The following is a 27,687-nucleotide window of genomic DNA, read 5'->3' on the forward strand; positions in this document are numbered from 1 at the left end:
TCACAACAGTCCAATGCAGATGGCCCCAGTAGGTATTTTGACCTGGAGGGAGAGCAAGACCCTTAGTTGTGTGAGCCCCGACCCTTTTGGCTGGCGGCGTGCGAGTAATAAGGGTGTCATAGCCCTGGCTTTTTTTATTTGTATTAAATAATATAATGATGCACATAATTCAATTTCTGTAAGGGTAATCTTCTGATCAGATTCCCCTTTCATAAGCTCCATGACAAAAGAATAGTGTGTATTTTTGTCCTCCTGTATCAGTATCCTGATTTGCAGTGCCAACTCTACCAGTGGTGCAGAGTAGGCCCAAAGGTCATTGCTGCCCATTTGACAGCTGCAGTGACAAACAAGTCTCTGAAGCACATGGGCTGCATTTAAGAAGTGCACTCCTGTACCAAAACTATTATGATTATAAGTAGCCTGTGTTGGTGGCAGGGTAAACTCTAAGAATAAAGCTATGCCACAGTTAAGGCATGGTGCACGGTACCACTTATGATCATTACAGCTACATTCAATTTGATATCACGCATGTGTCAGTTTCAGCGAGTCAGCTGAGCTGTGGAAGGGAATGTCCATTCTGGCCAGACACGATGAGCATGCCAAATGACAGGACAGGAAACTGAATGGCCATTCCTCTTCTTTGATCTCTTTGTGAGGGCAGGTAACACCCTCCTCCTGATCAGCCACACAAAAGCCAGCTGTCCTGGGCAAAGGCATCAAGAGAGCACACCCATTCAAAGGGTGTAGCCTCACACCAGGGTGCTGCTTTTTTAAAGGCATTTGTTCTTAGTGAGAAGGGAAGGGTGGGGTTACAGTAGCCAGTAGGCCTCTGTAGAGTGAAGAAAGACTTCCACCATCTTGTTTCTCTCTGCCTCTTTCCCTCCTTCCTGTCCCTTCCACTTCCCCTGGAGCAAAGCACTTTGGGTGTGGTGTCAGAAGGGCAAAGTCCACTCATTTCAAGAACAGGGATTGAACCACTAAGGTGGGCTAGCTTTAGTCCAATAACCACCTTTAAAAGAAGTGGTCTCCCACCGATTCTTTAAAACGTCTTGGGAATCATCCATGGATCATCACTTGAGAGGATTTTGTCCGACCCTGCTGGGAGAGAACTCCTCTCCAGAGCCTACCAGTTGTGAGGTGAAGGCAGATGTTCCAAGGCAGAGGACAGCTCTGCCCCTTAACCATCCACAGGGAACATTGGGTAAAGAGGGAGGCCTTGCTGCTGTAGCAAGACCTGCCTCTTTACCAGCCATTGCGGTACCTGGGACCTCACAGAGTTGGATGACCCCTGCTGTTGTCTGCCAGCCTCCCCCGGGTTTTGGGAGCATGAGTACATGGACTCACCTTGTCCCTGAGTCCCTAAAGCCAGAACAGCAAGGATCCCTGTGTTTTCACGGCCAAACTGCTTTGAGCCATGATTCGGTTTGACACCGTTCAAACCAACAGGACCCACGAGATTTGCCTTTGGCATTCTTCATTCTACGAACCACAAGTTCAACCATTCGGATCAGTTCACTGCTGCACTGCGCCAGCTGAAGCACGTCATTGCCTCGGCTTGAACCACAAAGTACTGCTCTCTTTGTATTTTCTCAAACCACCATCTGCTTCATCGTTGCCACCACTGTAAGTCAATCGAACCTGTTGCTCGTCAAACTGGGAACTTCATGCTTCAGTATAGAACCGACTCTCCTGCATTTCCTGGTACCCCGGCTGTCGAAATGAACCTGGTGACCACCCGATCTGCATCGCTGGAGTAACATTTCACACCACAGCTACCTTCCCGTTCGGCTCAGCTCAACACCTGCTTACTGCTGGATCACCGCGCCTGCCTCATTCTCAAACCAAACCTTTGAACCAAATCTTTGAACTGCACCCAGAAGTCCAGCTCAACGCCGTCAAACAGCCAAATCGCCTGTAAAGGTATTATTGACTAATATCTGCCCCGTTGGTCCATCTTGAGGCCCTAGTGACTGGATAGGTCGCTTTAACCCCTTTTTTGCAAGCTCAAATCATATGCTTTTGAACATTGTGACCTTGAAATTGCCTTTTCTCACCTGTCTCATTACCCAGAGTGCTGCATCTACTCTATTCATGCTGCTCATTCTGAGTTCCCGCTATATATGTAGGTTTTTACAGTGTTTGCTAGTTAGTTATTATTGTACATGGTGTGTTTGATTAAAGTATATATATTAAAGTATATTTTATTAGATAAACTTGATTGGAGAACCCTTTATTTTGGACTGTTGTGCTTCGCTGTTTGTGTTGCTACCAAACCACAATCATACCCCTCTTAGGAGTATAGTCTTCCACTGGCCCACGTTACCACAAAAGGCAGAGGAGGTATATCTCTTAACTGTGCCCGTTTTACCTTTATAATTGCGTTGGCTCTTGGTTGGTAGAAGTGTAAGGGATGAGTGGACGATTTAGCCTCCACTCATCATTGTACTTCTGCAGGGCAGAAGTCAATTTGTCACAATTCTGCATCACACCAAGTTCTAAACTACTAGTAAACATTCTTAATGAAAAGATATCCTAGGAAACAGTTGAAATTACAGGGCATGACGGAATTCAATGTATCAATCCAAAACCATTCTCTTTGATTTAGTAAACGTTTCATGTACGTACCTCGAGGTCCTTTTTGTAACACCCTTAGTATCTGGAATTTAATTTGGTTATTTGGTGCCCCAGTTCCAAACAATGACATACCATTGCTGATTTCAAGTTACATGTCTGTAAATTGGATCAGTGTTGGTTCCAGCGAACCTTGGACTTCCTTGATGACTTTTCGGCATAATACTTGCTGCACGGGCATCGTATACACTAGATAATGTTTGGTGTTTTTTCAGATTTCCAATAGATCCCCAGTGCAAAGGGATTTCTGGTGTGGAGTAAATATCAGAGTGTCTAATCTTTATATCGTAGTTTAATACTAAGGCGTTGCCCTCTCATCACCCATTTTCCATTTGTGGTTTAAGAAGCAAGGGTGCTGATGGTGGTTGCAGTGGTAAGGGTGTGGATGGCAGAACCTTAGTGCTTTTAATTGTGGGCCACCCTTTAGAGTATTTGAGTTCTCCAGTGATATTTTATACTGCGATTTTGAATGCTTTGTTATGACTCATGGAGCACCAAGAAACCACACAGGTGGCAACAGTGAGCGGTATAAGAACCTTTCACATAACATAACATGGTCAGGTTTGTGATCCATGGGAGACTTGTGGGTTTAATTTTGGGTATTTCGAGCTAGGATTGCACGACTGTTGGCCACACAGCATGTGCCACATGCACCAATTTCGATTGTTAGAATACAGCCTGCATGAGTTGTGCATATACTCACCACTGGCTGAATGAGATCTGACTACCCTCCTACGGTTCCTGATGCTCTCAAGAACAGCATGAAAGAAGCAGCCAATTCTACCCCGGACTCGTACAACAGCAGTGGCCCCGCCTGTTGCAGTGAACGTAAGGGGATGTGGAATTTGACCTGCCGCATTCGTCCACCACCTTCCCTGGCATTCTCAGTGTCCCCCACAACACTTGGTCCAGCCATTTTACCCGAATGGCAGGAGGGAATGTGTGATTTTAAGTATAGTGTACTTTCAACAACCAATCATGCTTGGGGATTTTGTGAATTTTCGTAGAAGGGAATTGATATTGCCGCTCATGCTGCGGCGATGTCAAAACCGTGCAAAGACCCGCAGGTTATCTTATGTGCTAACTATAAGGACTAAAGCAAAACAAAAGAGCTGATGGCTGGAAGCTTTCGAATTAATCTTATCCTCTGGCATTGCTCTGGGCAACCCTCCAAACCACGGTTCTTCGCCTGCCAAGCCATTACTGACGGCCTGGAGACCCAAGCTACTCCTCACTGATGACGCCCAATGAGGCTGAAACATGCCTGGAATGCTTGTGACCTTGTGCAGAAGGATGTGAACAAGCAGTTCCGGCTGGACTGCCCCTTTGGGGGTTTGACCAAGCCTGATTTGCATATGGTGTTTCCCCTTTTGTAAAGGCTTGGCAGGTGAAGAACGCTGGTCTGGAGGGTTGCCCAGAGCAATGCCAGAGGTTCAGATTTATTCTAAACCTTCCAGCCATCACCTCTTTTGTTTTGCTAACTATACAGAGCCCAAGCAGTAATTAGATGCAACTCTCTATGAGACTACTGTTGATTAATATAGTAGCATCTTTGAGAGCCCTATTTCATTTTTATGCCACCACCAGTAACAGGCACAGGGAATGGCATACTACTTGACACCTTAGGCAACTGGCTAGGGGTGACAGTGCACAGGGGACTCCACAGGAACTGCCCATGCAAAACAATGTGAGAAAACAGCCTGCCAGTGTCACAGTGGAACATACCACTGCTACAATAAATAAATAATTAATCTTTAAAAAAGAACGATGTTTATCGGTATCACAACAACATATCACAGGCCATTACTGTGAGGTAGAAAACCTAGAATTAAAAAAAAATGAATTGACAAATAACTAGATGGGGGTTGGGTTGGGGTATTTATTAAAGTGGAGGAGATTGGGGGAGGGCTGCGTGGGTCTCCCCCGCATTTAATGTAGCTAAAAAGTGTTGTTTTAAATTCAATGTTTTCTACCTCACAGTCAAAAATGAGATATTTTCACCTGAATTCGTGTAGCTCTGCGTTGGCTTGCTTCTGAGACAAACGCATTGCCCCTGAGCTTTCCTCCCGGCAATATCATGTTGTTGATATATACTGATCCATGCTTGTTTCTGCTTGCTTTCAATTCCAGTTATAATAATTGTTGTTCCTACTCAATATTATATTACTCTATTTATCAAACTCTGCTGGAGGAAGGTCTGAGTCTTCCTGTCAGGATTAGAACTTGAGTCTTGCGGGCTGGACACAAATGCTTGGGGCAGGCATTTAACTCACTGAGCTTTCTTACTGGCTTTCACACTGCGCTATTCTCATGTGTCTATGTGCACGTGAACAGCCTTCTTTCCAGCCGTGTTGTGCACCTGTCACAGCCTATTTATGCTATTTCGGGTGCACGACATGGAAGCACATTTGATAACCTCACACCAGTCCACTTAATTGCCCAATGACATTCAATGAAAGCACTTGTTTCCAAAAGTTGACTTATTGCTTCCTCAAGTTGTCTATTTTTCAGAAATGTACCTTGTTGCTGTTTCTTGCCTCCTCCAGCCGGGTACCTGGATATAAGCCCGTCAATGTGTGAATTAAACCATTTTTGCACAGATCACACTTGACTTAACAGCTGTTCTAGGCTTCATCTTTCCTGGTACCCATATGGGCTCGGTGTATGGAGTGGAGGTATATCTTCAACCTATGCATGGTCTCTTTTTGGTTTTGGCGATTTTTGGAGGTGTAAGCCACCAAATATTGGCATCACATTGTTACAGATAATAAAGGGGAGCCAGGAAGCAGTCTTTGTGGTTTGCATGACAACTGGAAATGCTTTGCCATACAATTGCCAATGTCCTAAGTGATAATTCCTGTTGTGCTACGCGGATGTAATACAATAGTGTCTTGTTTAATGTATTTTCTCCCAATCAGGAGTACTGTCAGATGTCACATGGCTGTGTGACTTGTTGCCGTCGAGTGATCTCTTTGCAAGACGGAGAATGCCTTTGTTGTTCAAATGTAGCCGGTCCTCGATCAGCGGCAAAGTGTGTCCACAGCAATGATTTACCAGAGAGGAACAGGCTACCTAGAAGCTGGTTGAAACTGGCGTGGAAGACCCCATGATCTAAGAGAAAGCTGTCAGACGGTGAGTACAGTGATCACGAGAAGCCACTGCTGCTACCTCCGCCGATCCCTTCTCCCCACTATCGAGATGAGGAGGCCCGCTTGGTGAAGCATTGTATTCGGCAGATGCAGCTCTTCAGCTCCGGTGAGTGCGCCTGCATCGAGAACCGTATAGACAAGGTGGTACGTACTGCAGAGAAAGGACTCTACAAAGATCACTTTTGGACCGAGCACCGCTGAGCAACACGTACTTCTTCAGGGAGGACTACACGTATGTGGTGCAACTGCAGAAGTGTGGGCCAGGCCAGGAGCATCTCTATCCCAAGGGGGGATGTGGACGAGATACCTGCCTCTGTGTATCAGCTGGTCAGGTCATCCGTAAGCTGGAGCAGCACCGGGCCATCCCAGGGGGCTTGGTCAACAGCGATGTGATCAACAACTACCATTCCACTGGCTGCATTGTGTCTCACGTGGACACCATCCACATCTTCGAGAGGCCCATCATCTCTGTATCCTTCTTCAGCAACTCAGCCCTCTGCTTTGGCTGCAAGTTCCAGTTCAAGCCCATCCAAGTCTCCGAGCCGGTGGTGTTCCTGCCCATGCAGAGAGGCAGCATCACCATTCTCAGGTAATGGTTTTGATGGTTGGGTATCCGGGCTTTTACGGGTGAAGTCGCTGAATGCTAATGGCATGTTTCCACGCTGCTGTCACTTGACAGAGAAAAGTGGCATAAGCATTCAGCATTTCACACTAGTGTACCCCTGCCCAGTAATTAATGATCAGACTTGAAAGAAACCACTGGTGGAATGACATGGGGCTTGTGAAGCCTGCTATGAATTCACCACCACATTATGTCAAAGTGCTTCATTAGTGCCAGCCTGCAGTATACAAAAAAAATCATCTTGTTATTACGATTTCAGGGAGTTAAACATTTGCGATTTACTCTTCAAAACAGAACCCATTTCTTGTTTCATGGGCTATCATTCCTTGTGTACCACACAATGTTATGAAGGGACATACACTTGGTGAGGTGAAACAAGTATATTTATTGGGACAGAGGAGACCCCTAGGGCATGCACAGAAGTGCCCTGCTCACCTAGTGTCCAGCTACCAACTGCTGTCCATTTGTGTTCTAGAACAGGGGGTCCAGAACACCTTGGCAGCAGAACAACAAGTCATCACAACATCTCCCTCTGTAGCAGTGAAAAAGAAACAGTGGGAGAAGGAAGGGTGGGGAAGAGAGGCTAAGGGGGATGTTAGCAGGAGAAGGGAATTGACAAGGTCCTTTCTGGGAGGAAGGGACTTAAATACATATATTCGAGGAAAAGGACACAATTCAGTAATATATAAAGGGCCTCATTACAACCCAGGCGGTAACCATGGCGCTAGTAGCGCCATGGTTGCCGCCCGTCTTTTAACAATTCCGCCATGGTGAATGCCGGAATTACCGCCCCATTCCAAGGTTGGTGGGGCGGTAATTCCCCATTCACCATTGGCCCTTCCCCATTCCCATTTTTGCCCTCATAGGGCTCAATGGAAATGGGGAAGGCGGTAGTTACGGTACCACAAATTGCGGTACTGTAATTACCTCCAAGGTCCCTTTGCGGGTCCAATCCTTAACGGCTGGTAGGACCCGCAAAGGGACCTCGTAATTAGGCGGTAATGGGTTAACGGCGCTGCCACCTTTTACGGCACCGTTAACCCCTTACCGCCTGGGTCGTAATGAGGCCCAAAGTCTTTTCTGGTGTTCGGTAAAATTCTTCTCCTCTGTGCAGACCATTCAGAACCCTCTGCAGGATGAACGAGCAGTGCCATATCTCCATCTCCTTCCACTTCCACACTGGGACGAGAATTGTCATCTGTTATACCCTCATCAGTGAGAACAATTTTGTCCATCTTCTAGCACTACTGTTTTCCTTCCAAATCTTTCAATCCTCTGAGGGTTTCTGAATTTGGAAAAACCTTTCACCACTTTCCGATGCTCACAAACTCTCACTAGATCACCTTCCTTCCTTGAATACAACTTCGCAGGTGGCTCTCACATGATCATAGTGTTCCTTGTACCTCTTCTGTTAGTCCTTTACTCTTCTACGGATCTCATCCATGTTGACCATTTCACAATGTTTGCAATTGTCACATTTTCTTCCATGACTCAACACTCCACCAACATCGATGTTTTATATATGAGAACCACTATAAACACATTGCTTTGCTCCAATCACTCAAATGGGCCAGTTATATCTATAGCTAGCTGTTTCCACACTGACTCAGGTACTTGTATAGGTTGGAGGGGTGCTATATTTGTTTTCTTTGATTTATCGCTGACAGCACAAGCTTAACACGGCTTCACTAGATCTTCAGCCTCACTCCACATTCCAGGTCACCAATAATTCTCTCTCACTCTTCTCTTAGTGGGGTTCCACCCTAGGTCACCTTCATGTGCCAAATTAAGGATTTTGTTCCTCATGGACTTGGGTGAAATTATGTGGACTGCTCTTAATACGCACTCTGTGAGCTCTGTGATCTCATAACGGATCTGGTCATATTCCGGCAGAGCATTTCCTACACTCACCCATCCTTCACAAATTCAGGATCGGGATCTTCTGCTGCTTCCATCATCCACTTCTCTTTTCCAAAACCTGTCTGGATTTGTGCAATGATGCTCTCTTCTGTCTCTTCTATTTCTGGCTGACCCACTCCTTCAGCCCAAGATAAGCGAAAAAAGCAATCAGCAATAACGTTCCCTCTACCTAGAGTATATACCACTCTGGCATTGTATTGCCTTATCTCCAACATCCATCTGTGGATGCTCGATGAGGCTACATGTGGATTCTTTGAATTCATTATGTGGATGAGGGTTTTGTGATCCATCTTTATTATCACTGGTAGACCCCAAATGAGTATTCTGAAGTGTTCTAGTGTCCATTTTACAACTAGAGCTTACTTTTGAATGGTGGAATAGTTAAACTCCACCTTCTTTAATCTGTTCAAGTACTCCTCCCAAACCTACATTACTGCCATCTACTGTAATTATGATGGTAGCCGCAGTATTGAACATTGTAAGGGTTGGTGCTTTGCTGACATCACTCTCTATCATCTCCCACTCTTTTTGGCACTGTTCGACCACTCAAATTTTGCACACTTCTTCATGAGTGCCCTCATATGTTGCGCTTTCTATGTGATGCCTAATACAAACTTGGAGTAATATTCAGCCAACCCAAGGAAAAATCTGAGTTGATCCTTGTTGGTGGGGACAGGCCTGGTTGTTATCGTCTTTACAAGTTCCTTCTTTGGCTTTATGCCTTCACTATTTATTACATGTCCTAGGTATGTCACTTCCTGCAGTTATTTTACTCTAATTACTTGCAGGACCTCTAGAAGCTTCACGTTATGTTCCTCATCAGTACGTGTCGCTATCAAAATGTCATCCTGAAAGAAGTAGACCTCCTCCAGACTTCCAAACAGCTGCTGCATAAGTCTTTGGAAAACTGCAGCCACTGATGCTAACCCAAATGGCATGTGTTTGTACCTGAATGCCCCTAGCTGTGTCACAAATGACGTTGGATGCTTTGACTCCTTATTTAGCACCACGTAGTGATACGCGGAAGATAAATCCAACGTTGCAAAATAATTGGTAGGTTTCATTGTTGTTAAGAGCTCATTGATATTTGGTAGAGGGTGCAAGTCAATCCAGATATTATTATTGAGATCTCGGTAATCCACACACAGGACTCAATTAGCTGTATGATATCTTCTCTGCAAAGCTTCGTCACTTGTTCCTGTAGTTCATCTCTGGTGCTGAGAGGAATTTTTCTCACTTTATGCACTATTGGTTTTGTTCCTCTTCTTAGAACTATGCGGTGTCTAAATCCGTGGAGCTTCCAGATGGTGTTGTTGAACACTTGGGGAAATTGTTCTACTAGACTTTCCTTGGATGAAAAATCTTGCGTTGTGACTCTCAATATCGGTTTCTCTTCTCCTGGGTGGATCTTCATTCGCAGCACAGCCCTCTCATTGCAACCCAATATGGATGATCCTTTCTGGCCCACAAATAACTTGCAATAAGTCTCTTTTCCTCGAAATTTTAGGTGCACCCACTTAAATCCCAAAATGTTGATGGGGCTTTGGCTATATCCTGTTGCTCTCAGGTTGGAATGTTTAAATTCTTGCATAGAACAAGCCAATTAATTTTCAAACGTAACAGCGTCCACAATCGTATAAGCTGACCCAGTGTCTAGCATCACTTAAAGTGGCACCTTGTTTATTTCAACATTTTCCCAAGGTCCTCTTTTTTTAGGTGAGTTAAGAGATAATAAGCATATCGGTTCCTCCCAAGGGTCAGTGATGTGAGGAGGCTGCTGGGCCCCCTATTTCTTCCAACGCTCTTATGGTGCAACATCCCTTTGGTCTGGGATTTTTGCACACTCTTACAAAATGCCCTACCATGCCACATTTGTAGCATTCAGCATTGGCAGCTGGATACTCTCTTTCATTATTCTGGTGTCTGATGTGTCCACACTTATAGCACTTGGACTGTGGGTGTTCACTCTTCTTGGGGGATCTCTCTCCTCTCTCTTTCTTGAATCTGTCATTGGGATTTGCCCTGCGCCATGTTGTAGTTGCTACATTTCTCTTCACTAAAGCGATGGTCACATCATCATTGTCATCCTCGTATTCTTTTGTTCTTTTAATAGAAGCTTCTTGCTGTATGACCTTAATGCAGTTCTTCCTAATTCAATTGTCCTAGCCAGGTCAATCGCCTGTTCTAAGGTCCGATCTTTAGCCTGCCACAGTCTCTGCTGAATCTGTGGGTCTGCAGTGTGTAGTACCAGCTGATCTCTAATATACTCATCCGGCACTCCGGTGAACTTGCAGGAAATGATGAGGCCCCTATGTGTCACCATATAATTATTCACAGATTCTCCTTTGTTTTGTTTTCTTGAAAAGAAGTAGAATCTCTCCAGCTCTGCATTTTTTTTGGTTCCCGAATTGCTTCTGCAGTTTCGCCAGCACAGATTCGGAATTCCTGGTGGACCCTGAGGAGCTGGAATCCCCCCCACCCTGGGCAAGTTATTTTGGTAAGGGTGCAAAAAATCCTCAAAGCATCAGCGCCAACAAATTCAGAAGAGATGCTTCTTTCAGGTCATCGTTGATCCCCCCCCCCAAAGCATGGAAGTACACTTGAAAGGAATACACCCATTGCTTCCAAGGTATGGGAGGTTCCCCTGGAGAAGCCAAAAATGCACAAGGGGCAGGAGTGTTCTGCATGTTCTTACTTTTGTTGGTGTCGTTATTTGTTCCTTGGGGTTGCTCACAATACGTGGTTTTTTTGGCATTTGGGTGTTCTATATGATTCACTACTGGCCAATGACTCTCAATGTGCTGTTTCTCAATAGATTGCACTTTGTACTACTTCTTCTTAGTGCGGATGAGTGTCCTATGTTATTTCCCTCACTAATTAATGTTGTAGACAAATTACTCTCCTCTGGCATGTGATCGTTGTGTTGCTTTGGTAGTAATAGCTGTGTGGACAAATCACTGCTCTCCTTTCTCTAATCACCGAGTTATTGTGAGGATAGATGCTTTCTAATTACTTCTCCTGCTTTCCCTGGAAGGCACAACACTCTGCAGGGATCGGTTGCTATGGATACCAGTATAAACAATGGGTGACTTTGCACGTTGTGAGGTCCTTTTCTCTAAGGCCTCCCTTCCGAACAGCTGGGGAAGCTTGCGGTTTAGTACACGGATGGCGTTGATCACATGCCCCTTTTTATTTATTTTGGAGAGGGGATCACTGAGCTATTCAATGATTCCTTGTCACTGCTATGGTGATGGGGGAGCAGGGGAGGGGGCGCTGTCACTGCTCTCCTCCCGGTGGTAACCTGGTAGTCGCTCTGCACTCACCGGCGTTGGGATAATGCTGACAGTTGTCGGCCACTCCCTCCTCCTCTGGGGACCCAGCAGCGGGTTGGCTCCTCGTCGCCAATTATGTTATGAAGGGACGCACACTTGGTGAGGTGAAACAAGTATGTTTATTGGGACAGAGAAGACTGCTAGGGCACGCACAGCAGTGCCCTGCTCACCCACCATCCAAGCACCAACTGCTGGCCATGTGTCTTCTAGAATTGGGGTTCCAGAACACCTTGGCAGCAGAACAAGTCATCACACCACACAAAAGGGTGTAACATCACACCACACAAAAGGGTGTGACACTGTTTCAGTGGTTCTGCTCCTACACAATCTAGTTTGTTTACACTGGGCCTCATTCCGAGTACGGCGCTAACCAATGGCGCTATTAACGCCTTGGTTGACGCCGTACCCGGACCGGCAGCGCCTTGGTGGATGGCGGAATTACCGCCCCATTCCAAGGTTGGCGGGGCGGTAATTCCCCAATCCCCATTTACCCTTCCCCATTCCCATTCTTGCCCCATAGGGCATAATGGGAGTGGGGAAGGCGTTAATTACGCCACCGTAAATTACGGTGGCGTAATTAACATCAAGGTCCCTTAGCGCCATGGTTTTTAACACCTGCTAAAAGCAGGTGTTAAAACCTCCATGGCGCAAAGGGAACTCGGAGTATGGCGGTAAGGGATTACCGCCACCGCTCTCGTTAGCGGTGGCCGCTATCCCTTACCGCCATACTCGGAATGAGGCCCACTGTATGCTACAAGCATGGGACAATCAATATCCAGCTATTAGAATCATTCACCATAAGCAAGAAGTGCTTTGGTCTGTCCCTTGATAGGCGTTAGGCAGGGCCGGTCTTACACCTTATTGTACCCCAGGCAGGAAGCATCATTGGCGCCCCTCCCCACAACAAAAAATTACAAAAACATAACTTGGGTGCAGATGACCACAGACCCTCTTACTATAGTATTTTGGGGGCGTGATTCAGGGTGGGCTATGTTTAGAATTAATAAACTAATTACACCTGCATGATTTTCCCTGCAGAATATTCCCACCATACAATGCATTATTTACCAACATAAATATGTTATCCATTCTCTTGAAAACTGGTTATAAAAAGAGGCATGTTAGTATGACTTCAATTCTACAGTTCACTAAACAAATGTGGATCTTGCACCCACTAAATGTAAGGTTAGTAAGATGGAGAGATGTAAAAGTTATGGGTAAATCATATTGCTTGGCAATACTGTGATACAAGCGTCATTGCAGGTGTTTGATGGGTCCAATGTCCACATACCTTTACAATGCTCAGGCATTTACAAAAGGAATGCCACTGAGTTGTCGGCTGAGGCTACTTAGCAGACTTCTGCTAAGAGGTTGTATACCACTGACTATACTGGCATTTTGAAACACGATGAAGGAGGATTTCTGTGCTATAAAGGAAGTCGTTTTAATGCATAAATACACACATGCTTCCAATCACTGTATCAGTAACTAGTCTGCCAAACATTGGTTTAAGTCCGATATGCTTCACGCTACATTTAATGGTCGTCTTCCTATCCTGCTGTCCAGTCAGTGCACTTTTGAGCCTTGCTTGCATTTCCAAACTCCCTGCCACTACTTGATGTCCAAGTGCATAGCTGCCATGTGAGCCACTAAGAGCCATTCCTGGCTTTTCTTGTTGCATGATTGGATTTGTAGTTTCATGTTTCCCTTGCTAAGTATGGGCCTTCAAATTCCAGCATGTAAAGTCAAAAGCAAGGAGAGGCTTGTGTTATCGGGCATGATATGGGACTAGACAGCTATGCAAGTGTCCATCAAAAATCATGCTCACCCCATGGTGCCCACAGTAGTGAGACGTTCAGCGAATGGTTATTTTCGTATGTCCTATCAGTTTAAATTCAGGTTCTTAGGGTTTTCAATCACCGTTATACATGCATGATAGTACATATTCTAGAACGCACAGAGATCTAAGTTAAGTGTCACGAGACGAGTGACTAGGCATGTTCAACCTGACGGGGGCCCAGTCCTGCTCCCCAGACACACGTGTGGGTTGTTGCTCCATCCCGAGTCTCCCCACAGCGCTTTACTCCTATGCCACAGGCGTCCCTGGGTGTCTGAAGGTTCAGCATAGGCGCCAGAGTTTTGAAGTGCGTGAAGCGCACGTTTGTCTGAGAGTATGTGTGTATTGGGTGTCTGAGCAATGCCGGTCTTTGTATCAGGCCATGTATTTTTGAAATGTCAAAATTAACTTGCAGGATTAAAAGCACTTCTTTTAATCCTGCGTGTTAATTTTGCCACCCATTCACACCTCGTTCACACTCCCATTCACAACTGCTGGTGGTGGCGCCCCCTGGAGGCTGGCACATCAGGCAGCCGCCGCCTGCATGGCCTGATGCAAAGACCGGCTCTGGCGCTAGGGGTTAGTTCATTCCATTTGCACCGAGCACCTTTATGTCCTAGGCACTGCTCTGTAACCAGCCTGGCAAAGTCATGTGTTTTTTTTGTTGTACTCTATTTGACTATGGCAGACATTTTTGTGTTTTGCTCGTCATAATCACTTTCTCACATGCAGCGCTTTCAGAAAGTGTAGCATTTACCATGCCAGGATGTTAAGTTTCATGAGAGACGTTTAGTTTTGTAGCCATGATTTCTTGCCAGGGTGGTCCTTCACATTATACCCACAGGTAGGGCCAATGCTTGTTTAATCAGTGCTGGTGTGGCATCAAGCCTTGCTTTTCATGGAGTGCAAGCATCGCATGTGCGAGGAGTTAAGGAAGTGAAAGGGTGCGTTTTGTCTGCGTACAGTGGAAAAATGGGGCAAAATGGAATGGTGTTTTCAGGCCCAGCAACCTGTGGTTACTATTCCTTAGTGCATGTCAGCTGGAAATGCTGAGATACTCTACGTGTATACAATACATTTAAACAAAATGTTTACATATATATTTATCACTGAAAAAACTTTGTTAAAGGGACGTTATACTTAAGTTGCACTAATAAAAACCTATGAAATTCAATGAAAAAACGTTGTTAAAGGGATGTTATGGTTACAAGTCAAACCGCAAAACCTCAGAAATGTGCCAGTTATGGTAAGCTAATCAACCATAACTTGCACCACCACCGTGCACTTCTAAGACTAACACCCAGGACATCAAAGATGACATCATAAAACGGCCATTTACCATCCCATCCTCAGCACCTCTCACCTTTCCTAGAGATTGTTTGATAAGTTTGACAAGTGCAATGTTGTGTTTTTTAATATGTTTTTACTGCGATGTTCACGGACACCGGCAGCTGTCCGCGAATCCAACATGGCGGGCGTTTCCAAAATTCTGACGAACTTCGTGCTTTTCACCATCGAATCAGTGGGCGCGTCCGATGTCTGCAGACATCACGTCGCCCTCTAGGCCAATCTGATGCCCGTCCGCAGACCGAACCCAGATATCACCAATTCTATTGACATGGTTTTTGCCCGTTTAAAAAAAATAATACTGAACGGATTTACACCAAAATTACAAAAGCACGCTTTCGGGACGAAACCGCCGCCCCTGCTGCAAATTTGGTGAAAATCCGTCCAGCGGTTTACACTGTAGGCGTGAGCAAAATATTTTTTCCATTGCGCCTATGGAAAAAAAAACATTTTGGGACCCCCCCCTATAACTTTGCCCTCCCTTGATGAAACCTCACCAAAGGTACCAAATAAATTCAGAGTGGGCCGTATACTTCTTTGCAAAGTTTGGTAAGGATTCGTCCAGGGGGAGCGAAGTTATAAGCCGCTCAAAAAGAGCTCTTCCTATGAGTTGAGCAACTCAACTATAACTTCACGGTTGCTACCGCTTGCCGTGTAATGACATGTGTATTCCCTATATGTCATGTTCATACCATATGAAATATGCAACGTACATTCCACATATGTTAGATGTGTCCAGGCCAGGTATATGATATTGATGATAAACATATATATTTACATTGACATATATGCACTAAAATCGGCATGTTTGCCACAAACGGCAAGCATGGAACCTATCAGGGTCCGGCATATGTGCAACCGCAATCCCCGGGCTTCTCGTTGTGCAGAGTGATGCGAAAGTACAAAACGCTGCAGCCGCAGTTTTCAGTCTGTCGTGCTTCCTTCACATGGTTGTTAGGGAGGCCACAACCTGCCACTCTGAAAACCTTTCATTTATAAATGCAGCGGTAAAGTGGTGCAAACAGTTATGTGCAGTGTGCACTGCAAGAAATGTGCAGACAGGTAATCAACATTGAGCCAAGAGATGAGGTTTATCCCCAGCACTTTAAGTTGCCCAGGGCTAGCCGGGGCAAGCCCCGGCAATCTCCAAGAAGGGCCCCTGGACTGGGGCCTTGCCAGGGGTCACCCCCGACAAGCCCCACCCACGCTGACCCCTCAGGAAGCTTGTTTAAGAGAACAGTGCTGCATGTTAAAGGGCTGCTTGCAGGTGTCAGAACTTCGAATTAGAAAAAAGAAAAGGCATTGCCTATTCTTTTTCTCATCCAAAGTGCTGACACCTTTACGGATAAAGGGCTTCCTGTTGCGTGTTGGGTCCTTAGTCAGAAACAAAAGGCGGGGCCGGGCAGGGCAACCCAGTCTCCCTTCTGTTTCTGAGTTAAGAGCTGACATGCAGCAGGTGGCCCTTTCACTCAAGATGCTGAGTGGTTAAAGGGTTGCCCGTGGGGGGTAGCAACCCCAACAGGCAACCCTTTAACCACAAAGCTCCATGAATGAAAGGGCCCCCTCCTGGTTATTGGAGGCACAAAAGGAGATCTGGGGTGCACTGCCGTCACACCTTTGGTGCGCCCAGCTGCTCCTTTTGTTTCTTCATCAGAGGTACTGGGCCTCATTATGAGTCAGGCGTTAAGGGGTTAACGGCGCCGTAAACGGCACCGACCCTTAACGCCTGATTACAAGGTCCCTTAGCGCCATGGTGATATTAACGCCTGCTTTTTGCAGGCGTTAAAATCCATGGCGCTAAGGGACCATGGTGCTAATTACGCCACAGTAATTTACGGTGGCGTAATTAGCGCCTTCCCCACTCCCATTATGCCCTATGAGGCAAAAATGGGAATGGGGAAGGGTAAAATGGGAAATGGGGATTTACCGCCCAACTCACCTTGGAATGGGGCGGTAAATCCGCCATCCACCATGGTGTAAACATAGTTTACACCATGGTGGTAAGGGTACGACCCAGGCGGTAACTTACCGCCTGGGTCGTAATGAGGCCCACTGAGCCTGTATTTGGAACAAAAAGGAGGGGCTGGACGCACTAAGGGTAATTATGCCAGCACACCCAGCTCTTCTGCTCTTTACAGCCACTCCTTAGGTGAGGGGGGTGCTCTCATTAGGCCACGTCCCGTAACGAGACCCCTCCCTCGATTTAGCATGCCACTGAAAGCACTGTTTAGCCCCCATAGTTTGCGGCTCATATTTATTTATTTATTTATTTATTTATTTATTTATTTATTGTTCACTTGTTAGGCACGTATACAGGAATCAAATACTGTTTCAAAGCGCCCACAGTACAACAGGGAGGGGACAAAGGGATTATAGAACAATAATAAATAATTAAGTTAATTAAAAAAACAAAGAAGATAAGTGGGGAGGGGAAGACGAACCTACTATGCCTTGTGAGTGTTCAGAACGTGCAAGTGCAGAGGGGAGAGGGGTATGGGATAGGTGCTATGGTGCTCATGGTGAGCAGCAGGCGAAGTGCTATGAAGAAAATTATGAAATAAACACACATTTAGAAATCATTATTCCCCCAAATCAGCAAGTTGAGTGGCACAGAGAAAGGAATGTAGCTGAAGAAGACTAGCGTTTCAAGGTCAAAGGCGTCCGAGAGAACATCATTTGAGAATCAGACTGAGGGGAGCCGATTTGCAACACACCTAATGCTGAGGCTTCGAGGTCTTGCAGCTTTGCTGAGAACCCACATTGCTTCTCTTGTTTGCGATTTGTGCATATGGCCGCGTACCTTGGGAGATTTGGAGCCCTTCATTGAAGCGTTGCCACTTCACGGCTGAGCAACCAGGGTGCAGGCAGACAGCCTGATCTGCTCAGAAGCTGACAGCAGTGTCAGTGGGGGGAACTTGGACTTGAAATCATGATGGCAGCTGACTCAGGCGGCTGCAGTCACTAAACAACACCTACTCTCTGCATGGCTGTGCCAGCACGCCGCATTTGTGACCAACCAATGCTTTCATGACAGGCAGGAGCCGCAGGGGCTCGCAGCGGCATCCTGGACTTATGCAAAAAGATCGTTTTAAGGCAGAGCCTTCTTTTGCAACAAAAGCAAGTTGCTTGTGTGTAAAAAACTGCCCTAATGTGACATGCCATGGGCTTAAAATCCATGCTAACCGTGGTTGCCACATTAACAAACCTCTACCCTAACAATACACTAAAACATTTGCATTCTATCCCATCGTCCTTCCCTAAATTCCCACTTTCAGATAGCCCTCCTCTTTCCATGAATTCCATACATATTTCCATCCCATGTAATTCCTTGCGCAATCGAGCGCCCAACCCCCACGGTCGGTCTTGCATGCTTTTCTTACTTGTTCCCAAGAGACGCCTCCCTTCTTGTGTTTTTGTCATTATAATATTTATTGACTTCATTTGATATAGCGCGCAAACCCATGGGTTTCACAGCGCTTGTACAAAGTAGGTGGTTACAGAAAAGACAGGTAGGGAGCGTAGTAGAGAAGATATACAAGTTTGTTGGGTACAGTTTGGTGGTGGCGGACAAAACCGATAGTGAACAAGATACAAGCACGTTAAACATATTAGTTGAACCATGTTTTTAATACGAGGAAGGATGGTTCAATCTGGATGTGATCTGCAAGGGTGTTCCAAAGGTGCAGGTGCAGTAACACAGAAGCTGTGTGTAAAGCACGACTGGAAGAGGAGTGGAGGGATTCTGTGACTGGCTTGCTGAAATGCGTGGGATGAGGTAATGGGGGTATTCTTATGCAGGCATCGGTGGTTGATGGTCAATGTTTTAAATTCAATTTGTGCTTTTATAGCAAGCTAGTGTGCCTCCCTTCTAGATTCTGAAATGTAGGCGGAAGGACTGAGGCCCATGGCTGATCTAACGGCCTAGTTTTGCAGGAGTTGCAGTTTTGGGAGGTTTTCTGTAAAGGTTGCAGAAGACAGAACACTGCAGTACTCAAGCTTACTGCCAATAATGGCTCGAGCGAGGGTCAGGACATTTTGTGGCGAGAGGAATTTTCTACTCAAGGAAATGAGTTTGGCAGTCTAGGAACTAAAGGCGGCTAGTTCGCTGATGTGGTGGGACATGTTGAGCACGGCATCGAGGTAGACCCCCAGTGTGTTCACGTGTTTGTAGACCTGGATGGTGATTCGGTCTATAGGGAAAGAGGAGTGTGAGGGGTCTAGGGCGCTTAGGTGATGAGCCAAGCCTATGATGAGAATCTCAATTTTCTCATCATTGAGACATAGGTTGTGGGCCTCCATCCAGTTTTGGATGATACTGTAGATCTGATCGATTGTTTCGATGTCCTGAGCATATTTCCCCGATATTGGGAGTAGAACTTGCGTGTTGTCAGCAAAGGCGGTGTATAGGATGCCCAGTGCATCCAGGTGATCGAGCAAATGTTGTACAAAGTAGGGAGCCCTGGGGGACACCACAGGGGGCCGGGATGGGGTTGGGCGTGTAGTTGTCGATGAAGAACCTGGATGTACGTTCAAACAGGAAGGATTTAATCAATTGGGAGGCATGGTGGGAGAAGTGGAAATTTGTGAGGAGGTGTTGGCAAAGGATGTTGTGATTAACAAGGTCAAACACAGCTGATAGGTCCAAGAGGAGAAGATGGCAATGTTTCCTGAGTTGTGAACGCTGTTGAGTTGGATTTTGAGATCCAAGAGTGCTGTTTCAGTGCTGTGTTTGGGTCTGAAAACCGATAGTCTCGAGCCAAGTAGCTGGTGTTGCTCAATGTAGCTATGGATTTCGTCATAGGCAATGCAATCTAGGATTTTGAGGAGAAACAGTACAGTAGTAATGGGTCGGTAGTTAGTGGGGAGGATGGGGTCCAGTGAGGGTTTCTTGATGAGGGGCGAGACCCAGGCTGTATTAAGGCATGTAGGGATGTTGTTGGAGGCGAAAGAGGCGTTCACAAGTTTGGCTATTGCAGATGCCAGATGGCTGCGCAGAGTCTAATAATGTGGGCAGGATAATCATCACCTCTGCAATTGGATGGTTTGGGGTGAAGGATTGTCGTGGTGATGTCATCTGGGGTGACAGGGGAGAAGTGGAAGGTGGGGGGTGGGAGAAGGGCGCCAGCAGGGTGAGGCACCAGGGAGAGTGGTTTGGCTTGGAGCTGGTGTTTTTTGGCATCAACTGTGGCTTTAAAAATGTGCATTTGGTGTAGAGGGCTACTTGGATGTTTGAGCACCAAGCTCTGTCAATGTGGACTGGAGAGGCTGTGGGCAAGGGGTTTTCTAACTCTTTGAGGATGGTGGCAAGGTTGGAAGGAGTCGGGGATTGCCTCCAAGTGCGTTCAAAGGCGAGTTTGCATTGGCGCAGCGTGGTGAGATCATCGGAGAACCAGGTTTTAGGCCTTCTGCCTGGTTTGGGGGTCATAAGTTTGAGCCGGCGTGTTAGTCAATGGTGTGTGTAAGGGCAGTAAGAATCCTGAAGGCATGAACTTGAGTGTAAGTGGCTAGTGGGGGACGTTCAGAGAGGGTGGATGAAAGTCAAGCTTTGGTGAGCCTACAGGTGTTTCCGCTGAGGGTAGGAGGCCGAGTGGTGGCAGGGTTGGGTGGAGGGTAGCCATGAGATAATTGGAAGTCAATGAGGGAGTGGTCAGACCATGGCACAGGTCTATGTTAGTGATAGTAATTGATGTGTTTAAGCATGAGGATCCAGTCCATAGTGCGCCCTTTGGGATGGGTAGGGGATTAGATAAGTTGGGAAAACTGCATCTCAGTGAGTGAGTTGGTGAGGTCGTTGGATTTAGTATCTGAGACATCATTACATCTGAGGTTGAAATCGCCTAGGAATAGGAATTTAGTAGCTGGATTGATAAGAGGGGAAAGGAAGAGAGGGGTGTAAAGTTCTGGACTATTCTGAGGGTTGGGTTCAATCAATTGATTTTTAAATGAATAGTTCAAGGAAATTAGGAAATATGCTATCAGATATTCAGAGCATACTTAACTTCCTTCAGTAAAAGGTGATTACAACAAAGTTAATTATCATAAGTTTCTTGATGGCACAGGCTTTCACAGGATCACATATAATATACAGGGTTAGTGATAACAAACAATACGTTCCAAAACTCCAAACTTGGCATCCTGCAGACCTATGTCCGCATCTGAAATTACCAAACAATGAACCTATTTACGAGTGTGCCGGTCCAGTAAATATGGTGCCGGTAAGCTTACCGGCACCGTTGTTGCCGGACCGGGACACTCCGAGTCTGAGTGCGACTGCCGTCCTGCCCACAGGCCTACCCTGGTGGGCAGGACGGCACCCGTTCGCAGCCTTCCATGCTTCCCATTCCCATTAAGTCCTATCGGACTCAAGTGGGTATGGGGATTTACCTTTTCTGGCACCTGACTTCCCGGGCCGCCGGGGATGTAATGCCCCAGTAAATCTGGCAAGTCAGGTCCCGGAAAATTTTGCAATTCCGCCAGCAGCCTGCCAGTTTTACTGGCACGGCTACCACCGGACTTGTAATGGGGCCCAATGTGTGGATACGTATGTATGAATGTATTATTCAACAGTGCCTGTGAGTAAATAGAAAAAGACACCAAAATCAGATGTCAACTAACAACAACATTCAACTTGCAGCAATCTGAGACTTGCCTGTGTCTTGCACAAACACAATGGGATGCGTACGTGTGAAGATCATAAAGGAATTGGCGCAGGGCTCTGTCACATGACTATGGCATGTCTCCTCTTTAGAGAAGCATAGCTTGTATCGTGTAGAAAACCTTTCATAATTCAGAGACACAACCCCTAAACCGCTCTTTTTCAGGGAAACTTCATGAGTTCTTCTTCATCACATGGCCCAGAACATAATCTAGCCCTACAGGATGTGACGGCCCCTTCCTCATTATGTTTCCTGATGCAGGTAAGGTACCGGTCTAGCTGTCCAGGTTTTATAGAAATTCCCCGGGGTTTGAAGTGTTCCTGCCCCTCTACAATACTCGAGATAGTGGTTCCAGGAACAGGAACTGCCCTCTCTTGTCATAAATTCTGCCTCCCTGCCTTGCGCCTTGAATATCAGTCTCTCATATGATGGTAACTTTAACATCTCTTCTTCCAAAGAATTTATAGTGGGCAAGTATTTCTTCTCCCACAACTGTCGGATTCCTTGTTTGGTTGATGCCACCCACCTTTCTTCTTGACATGACATGCCCACTGTTTCAGACGTGTCTCATGCTAAGCAGACTTGAAGTGTATTTGTTATTATATTAGATATCGTCATCCAAATTCATTCTCTCACCTCTGACCAATATTTCTTCAACAGAGGGCAATCCCAGAGAATAGGACTGAGGTCACAATCCTGTACCCGGCACTCCAAGGAATGGTCATGGCGGACCAATGCTATCCCAGTGAGATTTTAAATTGTGCCAGTTTCAGTCAAGCCTCCCTGGCGATTTTCTCCCAATGAAGGATGGTCTCTCCCAGCTACCTTTGCCTTCATGTACCTAGAGCATCTTCTCCCATCTACATTGCATAATTCCTATGCTCGTTTCAGTGTACATCGAGCCTACGAGACCAACATAAGTAGGTCGGACCAAATCTCTGTATTATCCTCGTATTCTAAACATATTAACCACTTGTGTGCTCTTAGGTTGACCTGCCTTTCGTCTTTACAAGCATATTTAAACAGGGTGCTAATTAGGAACATTGCTACTCATCAGATACTGCAACCCAAATATAATCTGCATTGCCGCAAAGCACAGTATTCAACCTCCGGCCAAGAAAACATCCCCTATTTAATGAATTCCCTTGCGAGACCTGTCTGCATGCTACCTATTTGTATTATTTAGTTTCTCCGAAAGAGGGTATCTTGATGCCGAGAACCACTTATACCCAGCTCTGAATGCACTTTGTCACAGGTATATCTAGCTGTCCAGAGGGTAGGGTTATCTTTTTCCAAATTGTAATGGTGGAATATCATGGATAGACCATTCTTTCTTTGGCGTGCCCGCTCATATAGCATCTGCAGTTGGGATGTCTCTGTTCACGGAAATAGGCTGCGGTTTGCATAACAACAGAGTGAGGTAACAAAGCCCTATTTTAGGGAACCTCAGCCCAACTGCTGCCAGTTGCATATAGACCTTTTCCAACTTAGGCATGGACCTTGTACTCCCCCACAGAAATAATTGTAATCCTCTCATCATTTTCTTCATTGTAGTTGGAGGGATCGTCAATGGTAACATACTAAAGCGATAATTCAACCAGGTATCACTGTCATTTTGAGGATCTATGTGGATCCTGACACAGTGGTAACAATGTCCAGAAATGACACCATGGCAAACACCAACATGCATTTATAAAAAACCTCCGTTTTGATTTAAGTAATTGGGTTTTCTAAAGTGCAGCTAAAAAGACAGAGCCAACGCGCACCAGAACGCACATGTAATACAGAGATGTGGGATTTATCCCTACGAAATATGAGTACGGCACAAACTAGATTTTTCCCAGCTTCGAGAAAGGCTTGAGTTAGCCGAAACACGTGTCGTGCATAAAGGCACTGCAAAAATAAAAAAAGAAATTATGAGTACTAATTGAGTGTTTGTACGAATTATCAGCTGGCACTGTTTTGAGAAATTACTTTAGTTCAGTTATTCAATAGCGGTTTCTGGCTATATCCGCTTTTCTACAAGACTCGACAGATTTTCAGTACATAATCATCAGTCAACTAATATCAGCAAATCCAAAAGACCAGGTTCATATAGAGGAGTCGCCGCCTGACCAGCTTACTAAAGTCAAACTTCCTTCTTCTTTCTTAAAAAGAAAAGGGGTTGATCCAAGTATTTTAGCAAAGGTCTATGTTCAGATATGTCTCCACTGAATATTTTGATAGGCGCTCCTTGTCTACCCAGTCTCGGGTTCCCCAGTGTCTGGTGAGCAAGCTCACCCCTTCCCTGGGCCCTTACCGTCTATTCTCCAACTCCCAAAAGGCGTGTGAACAACAATCAACACATGTCTATGGTTTCCACCCCTTAAGAATCCATGGTCTGGTCTCAGTTTGCCACAGTCCAAGCTTTGTGCCAGTCTAAGTTAGGTGCAAGTTGAACAAGGGTTCAGTATGCCCCAACACTCTCTACCACTTGGAAAAGAAAGATCCAACAGAGGCCTTCCTGGTCTATGGCCAACAAGATTTCGTCAGCCATATGGCCCTCCTCAGTCCACAGAGCTGCACCTGTCCTATGGGATCACTCTGGTTCCAGAAGCTTTGCAGTTCCCTGGCCAAGTTCCCACTGTGGTAGGGGAAGCTTTGGGGGGATTCAAGAATGCGCTAGACCCTCTTCTTGCTGCTCCTAAAAGACCCCTTGTCTCTTGACTACTCAAGGCCCTTTGTATCCTGACTTCCCCTATGATGCACTCCTTGTATACCGGTGTTGTGACACTGTCGCAAACCCCCTCCCATAGTCTTCTCAGCAGAAGTAATGGTCCTATCTATGTTGTTCTGCCTTTGATCAGGGATACAGTGGGGTGTGGTCTTAAGGACCTGATTAACTCTGCTGGGCACAGCATCCTCTAACTTGGGTCAGCACTCAGCCCATTAGAACACCCCACTGCCAGTCCCCAAAGTTAGGTAGGGGACTACATCACAATCACCAGAGAGATACACAAAGGGCTTCTCACCAGAGTAGATCAGTCTGTATGTTAGACCATGCACTTTCAATATTGCCCGTGATCATATCTGTAAGCCTCTGATTCAACAGAATTCCCAAGTATTTATCTTTCAATGAGGTTCATTTAAATTGATCACTTCCTGTGTTTCCTTGATGTATGTCAGCATTCAGCAGTAACACTTTGCATTCCCTCCAATTGATCTTCTACCACGAGAAGGTAGAGAATGCTTGCACTACCACCTTCATCAGTTCTTTTATGGTATCAGAAGTAATGGACAGAGTCAACATGATGTTGTTATAGTACAGTAGGGCCTTCAATCCCTCCAATCGGACTGCTATACCTCGATTATTAATATTTGGCATATGGCGCTCAATAGAGGCTCCACTCCAGGGTTAAGGTAAACGCAAGGATGTCAATTGCCACCCTTCCCCCAATTAATGTTAAAGTATTCAGAGAGGGGACCACCAATATTGATAACAACTCTGATCATAGTGTGTGGAGCCCAAACAGAGAAATGCTTTTTGTGTAAAGTAAGAATCAAGCTTATACTTAGGGCTCTGAGGTTGAGATATTACCTCCGTCTGAGAATGTTTGCTTTTTCCTATCTTCTGTCTTCCTACCAGAGGCCCTATGAAACCATATCCCTCTCAAATACACCTTACCTGCAGCTGAAAGACTATCCACTCTAGCCACTGAACCCGAGTTCCTAGAAATATATCCGCTCATGTCAATCTACAACCATTATTTACCTCATGGTATTATTACAAGGATGCTTACATTTAATTGCTGTCGTTTTTCAGTAATGAATTTGATTTCCTTGTCTATCTCCAAGGTGGTAAGTCAGGGGTCAGAGATATTTTCAGGGAGAATCTTGCAAATAGACTACTTTTACAAAATGTTTTTATTTAAATGTATTTTATTTCCATTTTCATTGCCAATCATACCATACAATAGTCAGAATTAGTCATTGCAACGGAATGTACAACATTCACAATAATAATGCATTGCCTCATGTCACAAGGTGCTGCAAGGTCATGTCAACTACTTTAACTACTAGACCCCAGATACAACGTGTGACGTCAGTCCCCACTCCCGCTAAACAGAAGTAATGTTCATATCAACACGCATCCTCCACCAACACGCATTCTCCCATATTATGCACACAGTTTAAACATTTTGTAATGAATAGGTACAAACAGTGTTCACAGAGGTAAATCATCTGAAGGATAAAACAGAGATTGAATAGAGGCATTCCATGCCAGTATAGTGCTGTGTATATTTTTTTGTGTGCATTTCTGAACCACACCCTAGTCAATCAGAAACACGTCATACAAGGATGGGGATGCACAATAACTCTCACACCAAATAATAAGACCGACTCAGGAAGTTTGGCAAAATGTCTCCTCTGACTGTTTTATTTTCAATTGTCTACAACAGGGAGTTACAACAGATATCAACAGATGTTCAATCGTGCTCTCAATAATTTTGCATATAAACACACTTAAGTACTAAACATTCGTCATAAGTGACGTCGTTATTACGTGGCAAACTAAGAAAACCACCATGGAATTGTGATAGGTTCAAGGGGAACATCTAAGTATACTTTCTTCAAGGGATCGAGTTGTGATTGGTTCTCTACAGTCAGGTGGACAACTTATACCCTCGCCTAGTGCAAGTCATCTTCATCAGTTACTAGATACACGGTACACCACTGGCTCTCATACTGTAAGGCCCTTCGTTATGTGGCCTTCTACAATTGGTTGACATGCTTGCACCCTTCCGGGACATTCGATTCACTGGCAGCACATACGTTGGTACCCCAGGTGCTGGTGGGTGGACTTGACAGTGTCTCCCCACCCAATTAGCCCAACATCTCTCATGCCTTCTGCCATTCAGAATGTCTTTGAACTTGGCCTTGCAAAGTATCATTACTCCTGAGAATAAAAGGGAGTATAAGTGCATCCTTATTGCACAAGACATCTGTACACCCAACTCCTATTTCCATCCTTGACTCATGTGACAGGAGAGCGTATTTCAGCCTGGTTTGCAGCATTTAATTGTCTTGAATTAATAAACTTGCCAATCATGATGTTCTTTCTTGCACCTTAACAAGGGCTGATTCAGCTTCTCATGTTCACTGTTCTTCAAGGATAGATAACCAGTTCTTGGCCGCTCCATCCTTTGACAACAGTCCAGACAGCAATTCCAGGCCTTTCTTTGATCTTCAGTTGTTTTATTACTGCGACACACAGCCCTTTGATGCTTCTTTCTTCACAGGTCTGAGTTTACTAAATATGTGACACCGATGTCCAGAATTCTACATAATGGCGGCACCGCCTTCAGTCTATTCACTACGTATAGCCAGCCTTCATGATTACTTAATCTACTTGCATTACAGCATCTGTACAGTTATAAAACAGCTCACATTTTCTGCAGTGCTCATGACACGTGTAATCTTCATTCCGCATATGAAAGTCTTCTCGATTCTTTACTTCGTCATTCGATTCTATTAAGTCTATTCATCTTCTTCTTTGACCATGCTTCTCAGTGCGTCATGCTTATTTCTTTTGACGTCATCAGCCTCTTTTCTTCTCATCGTCATATTCCTTCGGGGCCTCCTCCAAGAGATTGTCATCGCTCCGAGGGTACATCACATAATGTCTTCTCAATGGATACCTTATCTCAAAGGCTCTTCATGAAACAGGCACCATCACTGGCGTTGCGCATGACGTAATTTCCGGCTTCCAACATATAGGCAGAATGGGGGCGGGACTTCCTGCAGAGGCATTCATCTGCTCCTCTACACATGTTTCTGGTGTCCATTTAAGGCTAGTGACTCCTGCAGATTCTAATTTCTGGAGAACCTACCCCCAAAACTGATGTAATACTGGGCAGGTCCAGAACATGTGCACCAGTTTTGCTTTATCACATGCACATCTAGGGCAGCCCCGTGACACCGAAGAAGAGAAGTAAGGCATTCTATATGGGGTCATATACAACCTGTGTAAAACCTGCAGTTGGACAAACTTGTGCCTGGGGTTTCTGGAAACCTATGTACATATATCAGTGCCTTATCCCAACCTTCCTCTGTTATGATTGTGCCAAGATCAAGTTCCCAGAAAGCCTTAACTTTCAGTGTCCCTTCCTTCAACCCCGATAACAAGGTCCTATGCAGACTGGTCACACATCTT

The 27,687-nt window shown here is 45.5% G+C and overlaps 1 pseudogene; it reads left to right on the forward strand.

Moving 5' to 3' along the window:
- The window catches only part of LOC138498296 (RNA demethylase ALKBH5-like), a 68,238-nt pseudogene that overhangs the window by 803 nt on the left and 39,748 nt on the right, over window positions 1-27,687 (forward strand).

Source organism: Ambystoma mexicanum, chromosome 5q, assembly GCF_040938575.1.
Source record: "Ambystoma mexicanum isolate Mex_15411 chromosome 5q, UKY_AmexF1_1, whole genome shotgun sequence".
NCBI classification, from domain to species: Eukaryota; Metazoa; Chordata; class Amphibia; order Caudata; family Ambystomatidae; genus Ambystoma; species Ambystoma mexicanum.